This window comes from Culex quinquefasciatus, chromosome 2 (assembly GCF_015732765.1).
Source record: "Culex quinquefasciatus strain JHB chromosome 2, VPISU_Cqui_1.0_pri_paternal, whole genome shotgun sequence".
Classification (NCBI taxonomy): domain Eukaryota; kingdom Metazoa; phylum Arthropoda; class Insecta; order Diptera; family Culicidae; genus Culex; species Culex quinquefasciatus.
The window spans coordinates 92,700,680-92,716,326 of record NC_051862.1 but is presented as its reverse complement, the minus strand read 5'-3'; the positions used below and the strand labels follow the sequence as shown (position 1 = coordinate 92,716,326).

At 40.2% G+C, this 15,647-nt stretch overlaps 1 protein-coding gene across 18 annotated transcripts in view; it reads left to right on the top strand.

Annotated features, from left to right (window-relative positions):
- The window catches only part of LOC6036908 (disco-interacting protein 2), a 179,581-nt gene that overhangs the window by 90,074 nt on the left and 73,860 nt on the right, over window positions 1–15,647 (top strand). For 7 of the 18 annotated variants that reach the window (XM_038255685.1, XM_038255684.1, XM_038255679.1 and 4 more), the window contains exon 1: window positions 6,137–6,564. The exons of 8 other annotated variants lie outside the window; for them this stretch is intronic. The gene's annotated coding sequence lies outside the window, so the exon portion shown is untranslated. Of the gene's footprint in view, window positions 1–6,135; window positions 6,565–15,647 lie in introns of those variants that run through there. 3 more of the 18 variants (XM_038255676.1, XM_038255677.1, XM_038255675.1) reach the window with 1 other exon arrangement.

Sequence of the window (15,647 nt, the reverse complement as noted above, 5' to 3'; positions counted from 1 at the left end):
CGCCGCGAGAAAAGATAGCACAACGGCATCGACTTGCCCACTTGCAGAAAATAAAAACAAGTCAAAGAAAGAAGGCAGAATTTTGCAAGGCTCCAACTGTTGGAAAGAAAGGCTGCACAGCCTGATGAGGGAACAAAATCAACACGAACTTGTTGGCGGGCGCGGCATGCCGAATGTTGACGCGAGCCCATGGGCTTTTGCGACGGCGACGACGAGTTGTGTTGAGGTGAAGAAAATGGGCTGAATTAATTGTTATGCCGAAATTTACAGTTTGACGCACGAACACACACTCATGGGCAAATATGGAAGGCATTCGCACATGTCATTAACGAGCATGATATGGCTTGTGTAACTTGTTTCAATAGTAAGAGGAAACGTACAAAAATACTTCAACATCATTTTGTGAATTGCAAACATGATAATTTAAGTTCTTCTTAGTAAAAATTTACGTAACACACACACACACACACACACACACACACACACACACACACACACACACTCAGAATCAATCCTATACCGTTCCAATAAGGAAGTGAATATTAAACATCTGGCAACACTGTAAAACATAAGTCCTTAAGTGATTTTTTCAAAACCAGATTTTTTTTAATTCAAGTAACTTATTTTGCTTTGTAAAACAGGATTTTTTTTTTAAATCTTTTCTATATTGATTGTCTGTCTTAGAATATTTTAACTGAAGTGGAATTTATGGATCCTTTTATGGCATCCTATGAGAAGTTGCTTAAAATTACTGTTAGAACACACTTTTTTATCCTTGAAAAAGTATTAAGTCAAATAAGTCGTATTTTTCAATAATCTGGCAACACTGTCCGTGTCCGTGACTTAGATATATTTTTTTACAACTTTTGATTCGTCAATCAATCGTTTCCTTCTTATAGATCAGGTCTGCCCAAAGTCCGGCCCGCGGGCCGGATCCGGCCCGTGAAGCCATTTTATCCGGCCTGCGACGGCTTTTCAAAATAGTTCTATGACCGGCCCTTAAGGCTGTTCATGAAGTATTAAATAAATAACATTATTGTCTGAATTAAAAAAAAATAAGCTTGAGATCAAATTTTAACATATAATACGAACATTCTTCATGTTTGAATTTAATTCTTATAATTTTTATATTGATATTTTTTTTAATTGAAAAATTGTGCAGGAAAACAAAACTATCCATTTCGTAAAATTGTGAAATTTATGAAAAAAACTTGGATTGTTGTCTTAAAATTTACAAAAAGAGACTAAATGTTATTTCTTTCAGTTTTAACTGTGTTTACTTGAAGGTTTTTTTCTATTTTCTTTTTCTTAAATAAATAAGGCTGGTACAAATTTTATTTAAAGTTTTTGTCTCCCCCCCCTTCAAAGTTGGCCCGAAAAATCAGGGGGCAAAAAAAATATTTTTTCAAAAAAAATTAAAAAGTTCAATGGAAATTGAAGTGCAATCGGTTGAAATCAATTTAAAATGCATTCCCCTGCGTTTAGAATCATTTTTAGCAAGTTTGGGTTGATAAATCTTTTGATTTTTTGGAAATCATCAATGCCGCAAAAAGTTTTTTTTTGAAAATTTTATTGTTTTCGTCAAATTTTCCATTTTTTGAAATTTAGCGATTGCAAAACAACTGAACTAGTGTAAAATGCATTTTAAAACACTTTTTCCATGCAAATGTTGAAAATATGGCTTGTTACATCAAAATAAACATTTTTAAACATATATTAAACATATATAACATACATATATTAAACATATTTTTTTGCCCCCCCCCCTCGACCCCGACCAGAGCCGAGGGACAAAAACTTTGAAAAATATTTGCATCGGCCTAAGTAAGCAAAAATTATGTATTTTTCCAGAACAACTTTTTATTGATAAAGTTTTTTTTTTTAAAGCTTAAAAACTCAAATTATTCATACTGAAAATAGATCGCTGCCAATATTTTAAAAATATTAAAAAATGTATCAAAAACTTCAAAAAATTGCAACGATCATTGAAATTTGAATTTTTTTTATAAAAAAATATACATATCAAGGTATTTAATTGCAATTGTCAAAAAAATCTATACAATTTTAAACAATTAAACAAACAAAAATTAAAATAAGTCAAATAAACACATTTTTCAATGTTATCTTTGTTCTTAAAATCAAGATATATGAATCATATTTGCAACACTAGTTCTTTTATGTATTTACTTTAAAAGATTGGGTTCTTGGGTTAAGAAAATTGAAAATGTGTTTACTTTTTAAACTTTTATCAAATATTAATTCCGGCCCACCACTGCTTCAGAAAAATTTGATCTGGCCCGCAGGGCCTAAAGGTTGGGCACCCCTGTTATAGATCGTTAGGTAGTTGATTAAGCTTTCCACCGAATCAGGCTTGGTCTAGAACTTTTTGTGTCGGTACCAAACCAACTTATGGCAGACTACTCCGACAATTGTAATGACCTAATAGCCTAATTTAGGTATCAGGCAGCCTAATAGCCTAATTTAGGTATCAGACCATCATTCTATTTCCCAATTAGACGGGAAATGACTCAATTCACTAGAATTGTCCAAATATGGAAATCTGGCGATTTTCAATATCTATCCCGAATCTTGCGATTTTCAATATCTTGTCCCGAATTTCCTGACATTGAAAAAAAATATTTTTTTTTGGTCATAAATTCCAACTAGTTTTCTGACCCAGTTATTAAATTGAACATTCAATAAGGTAGCTGCAAATATTTTTTGAGGTTTATGTCCCTCGATTTTGACCATAGTCGAAAATGAGTTCCAAAATGAGATTACAAGCCATGGTATTAAAATTTAGATAAAAAATTGTTTTAAAATGCATTTTAAACCAGCAAAGTTGTTTTGCAACAATTTCCAAAATATCTAAGTGTTGGTGAAATTTATTCCTTTCACGAAAATAAAAATTGTGGTAGGTACTGTACATCATTTAAAAAAAAAATCTAAATGTTTTTTTTATCGAGCTCAACGCATGAAAAGGAAAACGCATTTCAAATAGTTTTCAGTTGATAAAAACTACTATTTTCATTAACATTTTGAAGTTTTTTCAAACAGTTTAGCCTGCTTTGCAAGGAAAATAGCACATTACACTTGACATTACAGCAATTTACTCGTTATTTTAAATAATATCAAAATGACATTTAGAAATGACTGTAGACTAATCAGAACAGAAGTCAGATGTGAAAATTCCTGATAATAAATCAGAATATTATTTTGAGAATTCCTTGACATAAATCAGCTTTTTTTTTTTCTCATAACTTATTTTTATTAGGTCCTTTTAGGTGCTGCGACCAGGTTAGGACCGAGTAACGATAATACAAAAAATAATAAAAAGAAGATGATCATTTTCCCGCGCCATGTGTCAACAAGTGTGCGATCACATCAATCTGTTCCTCGGGTGTCTTGCACTGCCTCAAGCGAACTCTATATTCTCGATAAATGGCCCACAGCTCGGACTCGCTGTACAGCTTCCGTTCGTCTGGATGTTCCTTCGGGGTTGCACCGGCGCCGGCGCCAGTATTTTCTCGACTTCTTCCTGCGGGACGAGGATGCTTTTCTTCCGTCCCGACGGACGGCACCGCTCCAGGTAGCGGAGGAAAATCCGCCGCGGTGAACGCGGCTACAGCCGGAGTCTGTTTGTCCTTCTTCCATGCTGGCGGCTTCGGCTTGAACGTCGGCTGCCTCGACTGGATGAACTGCGCACGTTTGGGACAGCTGCGGTCCAGACCCTCGTGAGATCCAGAGCAGTTGACACACTTCTTGGCTTCCGTTTCTTCAGCTTTGCACTTTTCTGTGCTGTGGGCACCCCCACAGCTGCTGCACCTGGGCTTGAGATGGCAGTTACTGGTTCCGTGACCGAACTGCAAGCAGTTCTTGCACTGGGTCACGTGCGGTTCTTTGTTCCGGAAGGCCACCCACCGGACGACGACTGATCCCACTTTCTTTACCTTGCTACTCAACTCCTTGAGACTGGTGTGCCCCTTGGGGAAGAGTACAACGAAAGGTGTCTCATCGATGGCGGGAAGCTGCTGCTTCCGCTTGATGGCGTGAACTTCCAAGGCGTCCAGCTGATGTTCCGACTTGAGCAGCTCCTTGATGTATTCCGGTTCCAGGTTCGGAAGACCTCTCATCACTACCCGGTGCGGTCTATCACCGCGCCTTCCGTAGGTGAAAAACTCCACCTTGTTCTTCTTCAGGTGGGCTTGCACCGTGTCGAAGTCGTCCCTCTTGAAGCACGTAATTTTGGTGCCGTACCGCGTCAGTTTGTGTTCCGGCTGGACATTGCATGTCGACATCACCTTCGCAAGGCGGGCGAAGCTTGTATTTTTCACCACCAGCGGCGGCTGCTTCTTTTCCCCGGCCGACTTGCCGGATTCTGGTACCACGGGGGTGGATTTTCCTGCGGCTGGGTTCGCATTGTTGTTGTTGTTGTTTTCCTCCGCTAGCGGGCTGAACTTGTTGTTGCTGAGCAGTTTTTTCACCTCCTGGCCATCGGCGACGGTGATCTCCTCCATAGCCTTCCTGCGCCGAACCTTGATAACGGGACGAAATTCGCCCCCGTCCTCTCCTCCTCCTTCGGAGTCTTCCACCTCCATGCTCGTCGCCGCCTGCGTTTTGGGTTGGAACCCGTCCGGCTTCTCCCACACACTTTTCTTCAAGGCCGCATTCCAGTAGAACAGCCTTCCATCCTCAGTCCTGTGCTCCGTCCACACACTCTCCGCCGTCGCGGCCGCTGCCATGGCCGTCGACGAAAGTTAAAAAAAAACACCGTCAAAAACGCGCTAAGCTCCAATCAAAGGACACACGTCTGCTCTGGGCGAGCTGTCAAACTGGAATACATAAATCAGCTTGTTTCTGAAAATTTATCGAAACTTTAATTCACAGTTTTGCCAAAGTCTTAAGTATTTTTTTCAAATTATTTTTCTTTTCAAACACAATCCAGACAATCCAGACTCGATTACTCGACGTTCTCTAAAATCAAGGTTAAACAAGTTTTTTGTTGCCTAATTTTGGGTCCTTGAGCTCAAATATGACCCCAGAAATGATATAATGATCTAATCACTACACAAACATGTTTTTCCTGATCCGATTTGTTAAAGTTTCTTTGACATTTTCAAATAATCGAATGTTGGATAGTCGTACTGCAGGCATCCCGTTTATTTTTTAGCACAAATTTAGATTAAGATTTCTATTCTAACTTTAGACCGTAACTTTGCTCAGGGTAGAACAATATTTTAACAACATATCCCGGTAGAATTAAAACCTGAGAAAATTGGACGCTCTACTGAAAAGCTTTATATACAAAATATAAAACAATATGGTATCGTATGGTAATAAAAATTATATCTAATTGATTTTTGAGAAAAAAAACAATACTTTTATTTTAAATTATTTTACCAATGATTGCTCTAAATAAATTGCAAACGAAATTTTAATTTTGATTGCAAACTTTATCTCACATTTTTTCGAAGCATTACAAACGACCTGAGTCCCACAAGTTCAAACCGATTTTGTCAATGACCATTCCCTGTCATTACCCCCATTATTTTCAAATTAGCTGAATCGAACAATGCCACTGCGCTGCAACGAAACCCCGATCCCAAGCGTTTCAAATGCCCAAACAGACTCTCCTCCACACCAACAACAACAAAAACTCTCAGAAGTAGAAGCCACTCCGAATCAACGACCAGCAGCGGCATCATCCTTTCCCGATCGCGAGCAGCAAAACCAGTTTTGTTCCGATCAAGCCTTCACGACCTCTCTGCGCGGCAGGCCCCAGACCCCAAAATACCAGCCACCAGAAGCCAGCCAGCGCCGAGTGGCCTTCCACAGCATCCCTTTTGGACGACGCGACGCGTCCACGCGATCCTACAGATCGTTCTCGCTCCAAGTCTCTCTGCGATTTCCCCCGTTCAATTCTCTCGCTCTAGTAAACATCTAGAGATGACGGCTGATCGTTTCTCTTCATCGAGTTTTACGAGACGCGCGTTAGTGACTTGGGCCAAGGCTCTGTCCGGCACGCGTTTTGTTTTGGACGATCTCCAGCCGCCAAGCCGGTTACGCTCACGAGCGCAGCGACTTAGTTGAGAGAGCGAGTTGTTTGTTGTTCAGCTCGCTCTGGGACGCTCAGTACAGCGTAGTCCGTCGTCGCGATCGGTTCGAAGTTTCGGTCGTTGTCTACAGGTCGGTCTGTAGTGCTTGTAGTGCTGATTCAGTGTTTGTTTTGGGATTGTGGACCCCTGGAGGGATTTAACCCTAGGAAGGATTAAGGATCTGATTTGGAGTGTGTCGCGCCGGATTAAGTTGGATTATCTTCCTGAGTTCTACGGAAAAAAGGGTAGAAACGTGGAAGGAGCGTGAAGATTGACAGTGAAAAAACGAAAACTGTGAGTTTCCAGAAAGGAATACCGAGAAGAGAGTTAGTAGAATCGTTGTGCAAGAAATCGTTGGCTTAATTGGGAAGTGAATTAAAATCACGATTGTATCATTAAAACTTGGCCAGAAACCCTCGCTCGTCTTAATAGAAAAGAAGATAATTCGAGCTGCTCTAGTGAAGATGAAGTAAGTGTTTAGTGTACTGCTGGTGAAGAGAAGCCATTCAACGGTTCGTCAATGGAGCAACAGCTGGAGCATGCACACACCCCTCGACGGGGCGGCCTTTTTTGGATTACCTCGCTTGCAAATATTGGATTAAACGGCCTCACCCACAACGCTTGCGCCGCCAAGTACCATCGGCCGTTGGCCGAAAATCTCGACATTTCATAATCAGGCCACAAGTATTTACAACCCACCCTCAAAACCGCGCACATTTCAGCTTCGAGGCTCGTCTCTTAAGTGTTCAACGATACCCGAGGCTTCGTTACCTCTCGAAGAAAGGGGGCAATTAATGAAGGCTCGTTTTTTCGCAACATCTGCACACACGTGTGTGTGTGTGAGTCGTCTACTACTGCTGCTGACTCAAGTCGTGATTCGCAAATCGCACCCTGCCGAACTACCTTCTGCGGGTTTGATATTTGGGCTCCGCTTAGCTTCTTCGCCGTACCTTAGTTTTAGTCGTCGATCAGGGGTTCAATATTCCGTCACACTTTGCCCCGAAGGAAAATCGTCACCGTTGTGCCATCTCTTGCGTTTCTTGGCTTATTTCCCCACTAGACAAAACAAGACGACGTGCAACAAGCTAGCTCAACGGTGACGAAATGCTTACCTCTTCGAGGTCGATCCTCCAAGTCTGAGTCGTCGTCGTCGGAAAATGCCAGAACTTCTTCTTGTTGGCGGAGGAGGATCGGCATATCGGTTTTACGATTTGTTTTCATACAGTCGAGCGTGTGTTTTCTTTCCTCGATAGTCATCGTAGCAAATTCCAGGCAAAACGATCGTTATCGCATTTCGACGGTTTTAGGTTTCGTAATGGTTTGCACGATTAGCGCAAAAAAAAATCCCAGTTATGTCGCCCGCTAAAGCGTGGGACCGGTTTGGAATAGTAGGGATCAACAAAAGTTGTATTTTTTGCTGCTGCTGCTGCTGCTGCTGCTGCTGCTGCTGCTTTGTTTTGACTAAGCTGATTAATGATTAGTATCGCTGCGAAGCATATCGAGCTTATCTATGAACGAAAATATGGTAGCTTCATATTTTGGGTGAAACTTTGCATAACTGTTAAACTCAACCTTTTGTGCTTAAAAAAGGTTCAATTTTAGAGCATTTGCAACCAACAAACCTCCGAACCACGGATGCCATATGGTTTTTTGAAATGTCTGGACAGGCTTATCAAAAAAGTCTATGCATGTCTGTAAACTTCACCAAAATTAAAAAAATCAATGTGCGATCATGGAAAACAGAATAGGCAATTTTATGCATTTGGACACCCAAAGTTAAAGAACGAGGGGATAGTCCTCACGAAAAGAAACGTGAGGAAAGTGCTATATTGCGAGAGTATAGTCCTCTCGCGTGTTCATTCGTTCATTGGAACAGTTCATCCTATGAGTGGCTTATGTGGACAAACGACCGCCACATAGTCACCGAACCATGGTGGCCCATACGGCAAAGGCACGGTTCAAAATGCCGAAGGTCTTGGGTTCGAGTCTCGGTACCGGTCCTTTTTTTTTTTTTTTTTGATAGATGACCTTTTTTTTAAAATGAACCATGAGTAAAGTACTCTCGGTAATTTCGGGGTTTATCCTCTCCGTCCGCACACAGTACCATTTTACTACCGAATCGTGCTCTTTATCCTCTCGTATGCCAATGCCCAGTTCTGGGTGGAGAATTCTGAAATAAGTTTCGCTCGATATTTTTACAAAAGGGAAATTTCAAAAAGTCTGTGCACCTCGGAAAAAGTCTGGCACGAGCTCAAATGTCTGTGAAACACAGACAAATTTGTGCATCTGGCATCCCTGCTCCGAACCCTTTTCCGGAGTCCTCGTGAAAAATTGAGCTGTGTTGAGCTAATGCAAATTTTATTTTGAGTTTTTGTCGTTTTGTGATTCTCTATACCTAATCATTTTGGAAATTTGTTTGAGTAATAGTTTTTTTTAAACTTGAAAAATATTTAAAAGTTAAACTTTTTTGATTTTTGGTCACGTGTTAGCCCATTGTGATATACCGGAGAAGTATTCTTGAGGATATTCATTTAGTATAGTAACAAGCAATGAATCACTCATGGTTGACTAATTTCTGGTCGCTGAACTCAAACTTGAAGTTAAAAACAAAAAAATAAATTTAAAAAAAAACGAAAAAAATCAGAGTTTTTAGACATTTTTTCACTAAGAGAAGATCAAATTAATTTGTAAATAATAAAATTTTATGAGTTTTTGAAACACAATTCAACAAATCTAAAAATTTAAAGGCATTTTCAATAGAACACATTCCAAATCAAATATGAAAACTTTTGATTCTTGTTGCGAATGCATATAAAAATGCAATATAAATCGATATATTTTTTATACACAAAACTGATTTTAAATAATTTTAGCCATAATTCTGACGTTTTAGCAATTTCATCTACAATTTATATGTATTTTGTGAAAAAGCTTATATACTTAGTTAACCCATAAAAGCAATGATTTTTTTCTTTAAAATGGTTGTGATTGTCCACGATCCATTAAAAAAAGTTTTTTTTTGTATGGACAATTGTCCACGAGGGGGGGGCGGGGTAACAGATTCCCAAAAAAGTGTTCACGTGGTTTATGGATGGTTCCTAAATGTCCTAATCAAAATTTAAAATTTTACCTTTTTGGGTGTTTTTAGAACCGCCTTGAGTCAAGGATATTCAAAAACATCCAAAAAGCAGAAATATCAAAATTTTGTTTATAGGACCTTTTGAAAAAAAAAAACTTCAGAAATTTCCAATGGAAATTAAAGTGCAATGAACTGAAATTAATTCAAAATGCATTCCCCTGCGTTTAGAAACATTTTAGTATGTTTGGGTTGAAAATCTCTTAATTTTGATTTTTTGTATTATGATAAATTTTTGTTTCATAAATGAAAATTGCGCTAAAAAAAAGAGTGAAAACTTTGTAACGCTAGTTTAACTAGCGTTACAAAGTTTTCACTCTTTTTTTTAGCGCAAAAATCTCATAATATTCAAATGTTATAGAAAAGACCATAAATCATCACTAAAATAATATAAACAGAAAAGTGGACTATAAAATGCTAGAAAAAAAAAGAAAGGTTTTCGTAGAACACAAATTGCTCAATTTGACACGTGAAAACAAAAAAAAAATCAACACAACATTGCCATTTATGAGGTTATTATTAATTTCTTTTCTAAAGTAAGTCACACTCAAAATATTTGCTTAGTCTCCCCGTTCCTAACATCAGCGCAAAAAATCTCGATTCCCCAAAAACAACATGTCGTAAAATCACAGTTTTATTGTTTTATCGCACTCCGTGGCTTTCTCCAAAGTAACTTTTTGGTCACAGCACCATCAATGTTTTACAAACAATCAGATATAAATCATATAAAAGTGTCACAGCGAGCTTTGACTCAGTGTGATTTTATCAAGTTTGTTAGATAAGTTGATTCATTTTTGAATTTTCTTTCATATCATTTTTATAACTGTAAATTTAGTAAATTAAAGTGGCACACCATACTCTAGTCATTGAGTTTCACCTTTCTTGACAGAAAGTCCTGAACCCATGTTATGTCCAATGTTAGAACTCAATTTCACTTTCAGCAAGTTTCAATTGACCTTTTTTTTTTAATCGACATTACTCCAGCTAAATATCGGACTTGCTTTCCATGCCGCCTTTTTGTTACACGTCTCATTTCAAAGCTAATCAAATCGCACATGAATGTTGTTTTGTTTGCGAGTGGAGAAATTTCGAACAAAGATTTTTTGTTTCTAATCTTCGGCAAATTGAACCACGCAGATCAAAGCTTGTACCACTAATTTGCGCGGTGTTCGTACGAACATGTGAGCGCGCGCTATCACAGAGAGGGAAAGTATGCGGTGTTTCAACGCCAAGCCAAAGTGGAGCTTAGAGAGCTGAGTTTCGATTGGGGGATCGTTTTGTGTATCGCATATGAGCACGGCGGCGAATTGCAGGTGAAATTGGGCCTCTTTTCGTGTGATAAATCATCTTTTTTGTTTCTCATTAGCATTTCACTAATTTCTCTCCCGCGAAGATGAAGTGACCCAATTTCCGAGACGGGCTTTTTTTCGGGCTAGAATCTCTGGACCATAGTGGAAAGCTTAACCTAAATAACCGGTTATATACGAACCATTCACAACGCAAGTGTCGAATTATACAGAAGGGAGAAGACGCTTCCTCTCAGCCACTGCAAAGTGTGTGTCTGACGTTAAAAAGGCTAAAGATTGATAGCTGAGCACCATTGACTTGCTTGTCCAGCCAGCAGCCCGGTCTTTCTCATTAAAGAGTGATTCCTTCATTTGCGTTTCTCCGCCGAACCATTCTTCCTTCAATCTTCAAGATTTCAATTACGTAAAAATGGGAATCCACTCGGCTACCGAGAAGAGCCCCCAAACCACAGACCGCAGCGTTTTCCAGTACGGGACGTCGAAGTTGTGAGCTCTTGTCGCAATGTCTATTTGTGTTTTTGCCTGATTTTTAACATTTCATTCTTATGAGGAAAAAAATCACGATTTAATAATTTTGCACTGTTGATCAGTAATTTCTCAGACTCAAGGTTGAGGAGCCGCCCTAAGCCAGTGATATGACCATTGCAATGTTGATTAAATGAGTTTGTCTCTAGAACAACGAACAAGATCCCTTTGCTAGTTTATCTTCTCTCTTGCATAAAATATCGTACAAATGAAAGCTCAATGGAGGAATCTTGGTCTCACTAATAAGTGTTGTAGATAAAATGTCAAATGCCGCCAACTTATGCTGCAACTTTTCGCAGATGACAAATGTTTGTAAACAAAGTGAACTCAATCGAAACTAGTTCTGCTTTGCTTAATAACAGAGATATTAATGAAAATATCGATTATTCATTGATGTTCGTTTGAGAGTTTGGGAGAGATTTTCTCAACATCTCAAGGACCTATTAGACTATGGCAAACAAACAAACAAACTCGCACTTTTTTGTGTTTGACAGTTTGCCAAACTCGCAAACAAAGCAAATCAGATCATGCAAACTGTCAAAAAGTTTGTTTGTTTGTTTGTGATAGTCTAATACGTCCTTCACTTTCGTCACTTTTTTCTGAAAAAACCAATTGCGAAAAGATAACATAACCTCGCCCAAGGTACGTGTGCTAAATCCCTCGAACAATCCTCGATACAGGTCACATAATGAACTTCAGCGCAAAAAGGGGGCTCTTCTTCAACTCGGGGAATGATGGACAGCCGGCAATTTGTGGCCCACGTTCCAAAGGGAAGCGGGAGTTGGAAATTTGGAAGAATCTGCTTCGCGAGAGGCAATAACTATGCACACGGGGCTGAAAAATTAGGTTAGTCGAGGTTTCTTTTTTTTCGGGTGGGGAACTTTCAAGTGGCGGGGAAAGAAACGAGTTTGGGGTACTTCCTCGGAACGGTCGCACCGCGCACACCTTACTTTCGACAGCGCCACAGAGATTACGAGAGTTAAGTCGGTGATGAATGTGGCTAAACCGGCCTCTGGGAACACTGACGATTCAGCTGAAGAAGCTGGCGATTAATCTAGCGAAGTGGTTGTAAACAGACGATCGTTAGCCCATCTCTTGTTTCACCAGCGGCGATGAATTTGAGGTTTCTCGTGTCTCGTTTAGGAGGAACGGGCCTGTCGGTCAACCGGCAGTCCGTCCGTGTTTGCAATTCCAGGTGGAACGACCTTGATCGGTATACTTTGGTGGTGGCAAGCAAACCTTGTCCGGACGACGCCTTGCGGTCGGGTAGATCCAATTTCACACAGCACGTCAGCGGCGACCGCTGACCATTGTTTGGTCCGAACCGCAGCAAGACCCCGGACCAACTACCGAGAACCGTGTGTGTATCTATAAATCTACAATCGCGCGCAGCCTACGCGACCTCCGCCGAATACGGCGTCGAACAGAATAAAGGCAGAACGCGGAATGCAACACGCCCCAATTGGAGCTCCAAACTCACTTTCAACCGGAATAGATAGGAGAAACTTTGCTGCGAAAGGCAGCACGGCAGGGGTACGGACTTGAAGTCAACGGGGGCGATGAAGAAGAAGAAGCCTTCTTGCAGAACGAGATGATCTAACCGGATGTAGTCGGGTAGAAGAAAATTATATGCTCTCGTTCTTATGACCGCATCTTCGTGGAAAGTGATGGTGGCCTTCGATGGAACGTTAATCGTTGAAGAGAGCATCGATCGAAGACATTTGAATCGGTTTGGTAGACCGCACAGACATTGTTTCTACGAGATTTCTAGAACAATGTTGATGGGAAATCTTCTTGAACTCGATCAAAAAACCAAAAAAGGTAAACTTTTCCTTCCGGACCATCAGGTCACCGCGCACAGGTCACAGACCTCCCAAGCTCTGACCAGCATAGCGGCCAATTTGTAACACTTTTACCGCGGCGAGGGCTCCAAATTGTGCACGCTTTTGTGGCGCCATTGTCACCCGGCTGTCGATGTCGTGAAGGGGGGCACACTTTCGTTGTCGTCATTGTTGTCATTCCCAGCAGTAAACAAAAAATCATAACCTCTAGCAGACAAAGGCAGACCCAGCTATAGCGTCAAATGTGGTTGAGGAACACGATTTTTGATGGAAGGGAGTGGGGGGTGACTAATAAAGACTGACCTTTCTCTTCTTGGCGCGCTGTGGAGCTTTATGACAATTGCCATTCTGCTGGCTAACTAACTGGTTATAACTGTTGAATAGACTCGCGAGCCCGCGCGAGGTTCTTCGTGAGCGGTATTGGGCAGTTGACCTCAAAATCGCGGCTCGTGTGGTTTATGTTTCTATTGTGATAGAATGCGGACAGATTTGTCGTATGGCAGCTTTGACAAGCATTTCGGGACATTGGGGACATTATCGCTTGGTGACGTGCAAGGTAGACTTGAAGATCTGAAAAATTGAACTAAGTTATCGCTAAAGATTTGAAGGTTTATATCTGTACTCAAGTAAAGAACTCGAGTAGAAAAATAGTAGTTTATGCAACAAGTTGGAAAAAGAGGATTTTTTCAGCACGAGTCGCATATTTATCCAAAGAGGTTCACCGAATTGGATAAATACGAAGAATGCTGAAAAAATCAAGTTTTGCAACGAGTTCCATGCAACATTTTTTGCAATTCCGACAAATACCCATTGAGTGAAATTTAAGTCAAATTTTCCTGTATTTTGTCATTAAATCGCTTAAATCAAAAAATGTTGAAAAGTGTTACTTTTTAAAACAAGTGCTGAAAAGTTCAACTTTGCAGCACCCATTTCAGTGCTGAAAAGTAGAACTTTTCAGCATTTATTTTGAAAGTGTTGCTATTCGATTCACTTATTTTTGGTACAGAAAAGTAGGCTATTTCGTCGTTCAAGAATGACAGGAAAAGTAAGTAGTTTCACGACGGAATTGCAAAAATATCGTTTTAATATCTCGGAATGAGCTGAATGGATGCATGTCGGATTTGTTCCATTTGGTCCAGTTCAGTCGGGTCACAAAAATCAACACAACTTTGAAGATGATGTCAGTAAACGCATCAGTTTCGTCAAGGTATGATATATTTGGGCTCTCTGAACATGCTTCAATCGACAGAATTGCATTGTAGTTAATTTCCTGCGAAAGAATAAAGTTGTAAATTTCAACCCTCTTATTTTTGCTACCCTCACAGATACACGCAGGGTTGCCAGGTCCAAATTGAAAAAAAATCTTATCTGGTGACGATTTTTCAGCTTAAAAGTTTGAATTTATATTTTCACTGAAATAATTTTTCGATTTTTTATAAAACTTGTTAATTTTAATCATTTTTGATCAAAATTGCCAGAAAATTTAAAATCTATCAGAATCATTCTAAATCTGACACAGAAAATGATTAATCTGATCTGATGCAATGTTTTCTAGGTCATTCGAGGATACCCTAGAGTTAAGAACTGGTGATCAACCGCCATAGCAAGCAAAAGATCGTTGAATTTTGATCCCGGATCATACCCGTATTGCCTCAGCGAGTATGGTATACTTCTTTACTGAAATAATGGGTTGTTCTAGGTCATCCGATGATTCCCTGAAGTTAAGACCTGTTGGTATAATGCCATAACAAGCAGCAGGTCGCTGGATTTTGACCCTGGATCATATCCGTATTACTTCAGAGAGTATGGTAGACTAGTTTACTGATATAATGGGTTGTTTTAGGTCATCCGAAGACTCCAAGGAGCTAAGACCAGTTGGTCTACCGTCATAACAAGCAAGAGGTCGTCAGATTTTGACCACGGATCATATCCGTATTGCCCCATTGAGTATGGTAGACTACTTTACTGATATAATGGGATGTTCAAGGTCATCTGAGGAATCCTTTGAGTTAAGACCTGTTGGTCTACCTCCATAACAAGCAAGAGGTCGTCGGATTTTGACCCCGGATCATAACCGTGTTGCCTCAGAGAGTATAGTAGACTACTTTACTGATATAATGGGATGTTCTAGGTCTTCAAAATACTCCCTGGAGTTTAATCCTGCTGGTCTACCGCCATAACAAGCAGGAGGTCACTGGATTTTGACCCCGGATCATATCCGTATTGCCTCAGAGAGTATGGTAGACTACATTACTGATAAAATTGGATGTTCTAGGTCAACCGAGGGCTCCTTGGAGTTTAGATCTGTTGGTCTACCACCATAGCAATCAAAAGGTCATTGGATTTTTGCCCCGGATCATACCCGTATTGCCCAAGACAGTTTGGTAGACTACATTACTGATAAAATGGGATGCTTTAGGTCATCCGAGGCCTCCCTGGAGTTATGACCTGTTGGTCTACCGCCATAGCAAGCAAAGGGTTGTTGAATTTTCATCCCGAATCATACCCGCATTGCCTCAGCGAGTATGGTAGACTACTTTACTGACATAATGGGATGTTCTAGGTCATCCGAGGATTCCCTGAAGTTAAGACCTGTTGGTCTAATGTCATAACAAGCAGCAGGTCGCTGGATTTTAACCCCGGATCATACCTCAGAGAGTATGGTTGACTACTTTGCTGATACAATGGGATGACCTAGGCACCCCAATACATTATAAGCATTTTTTATGCTGAAAATAAATCA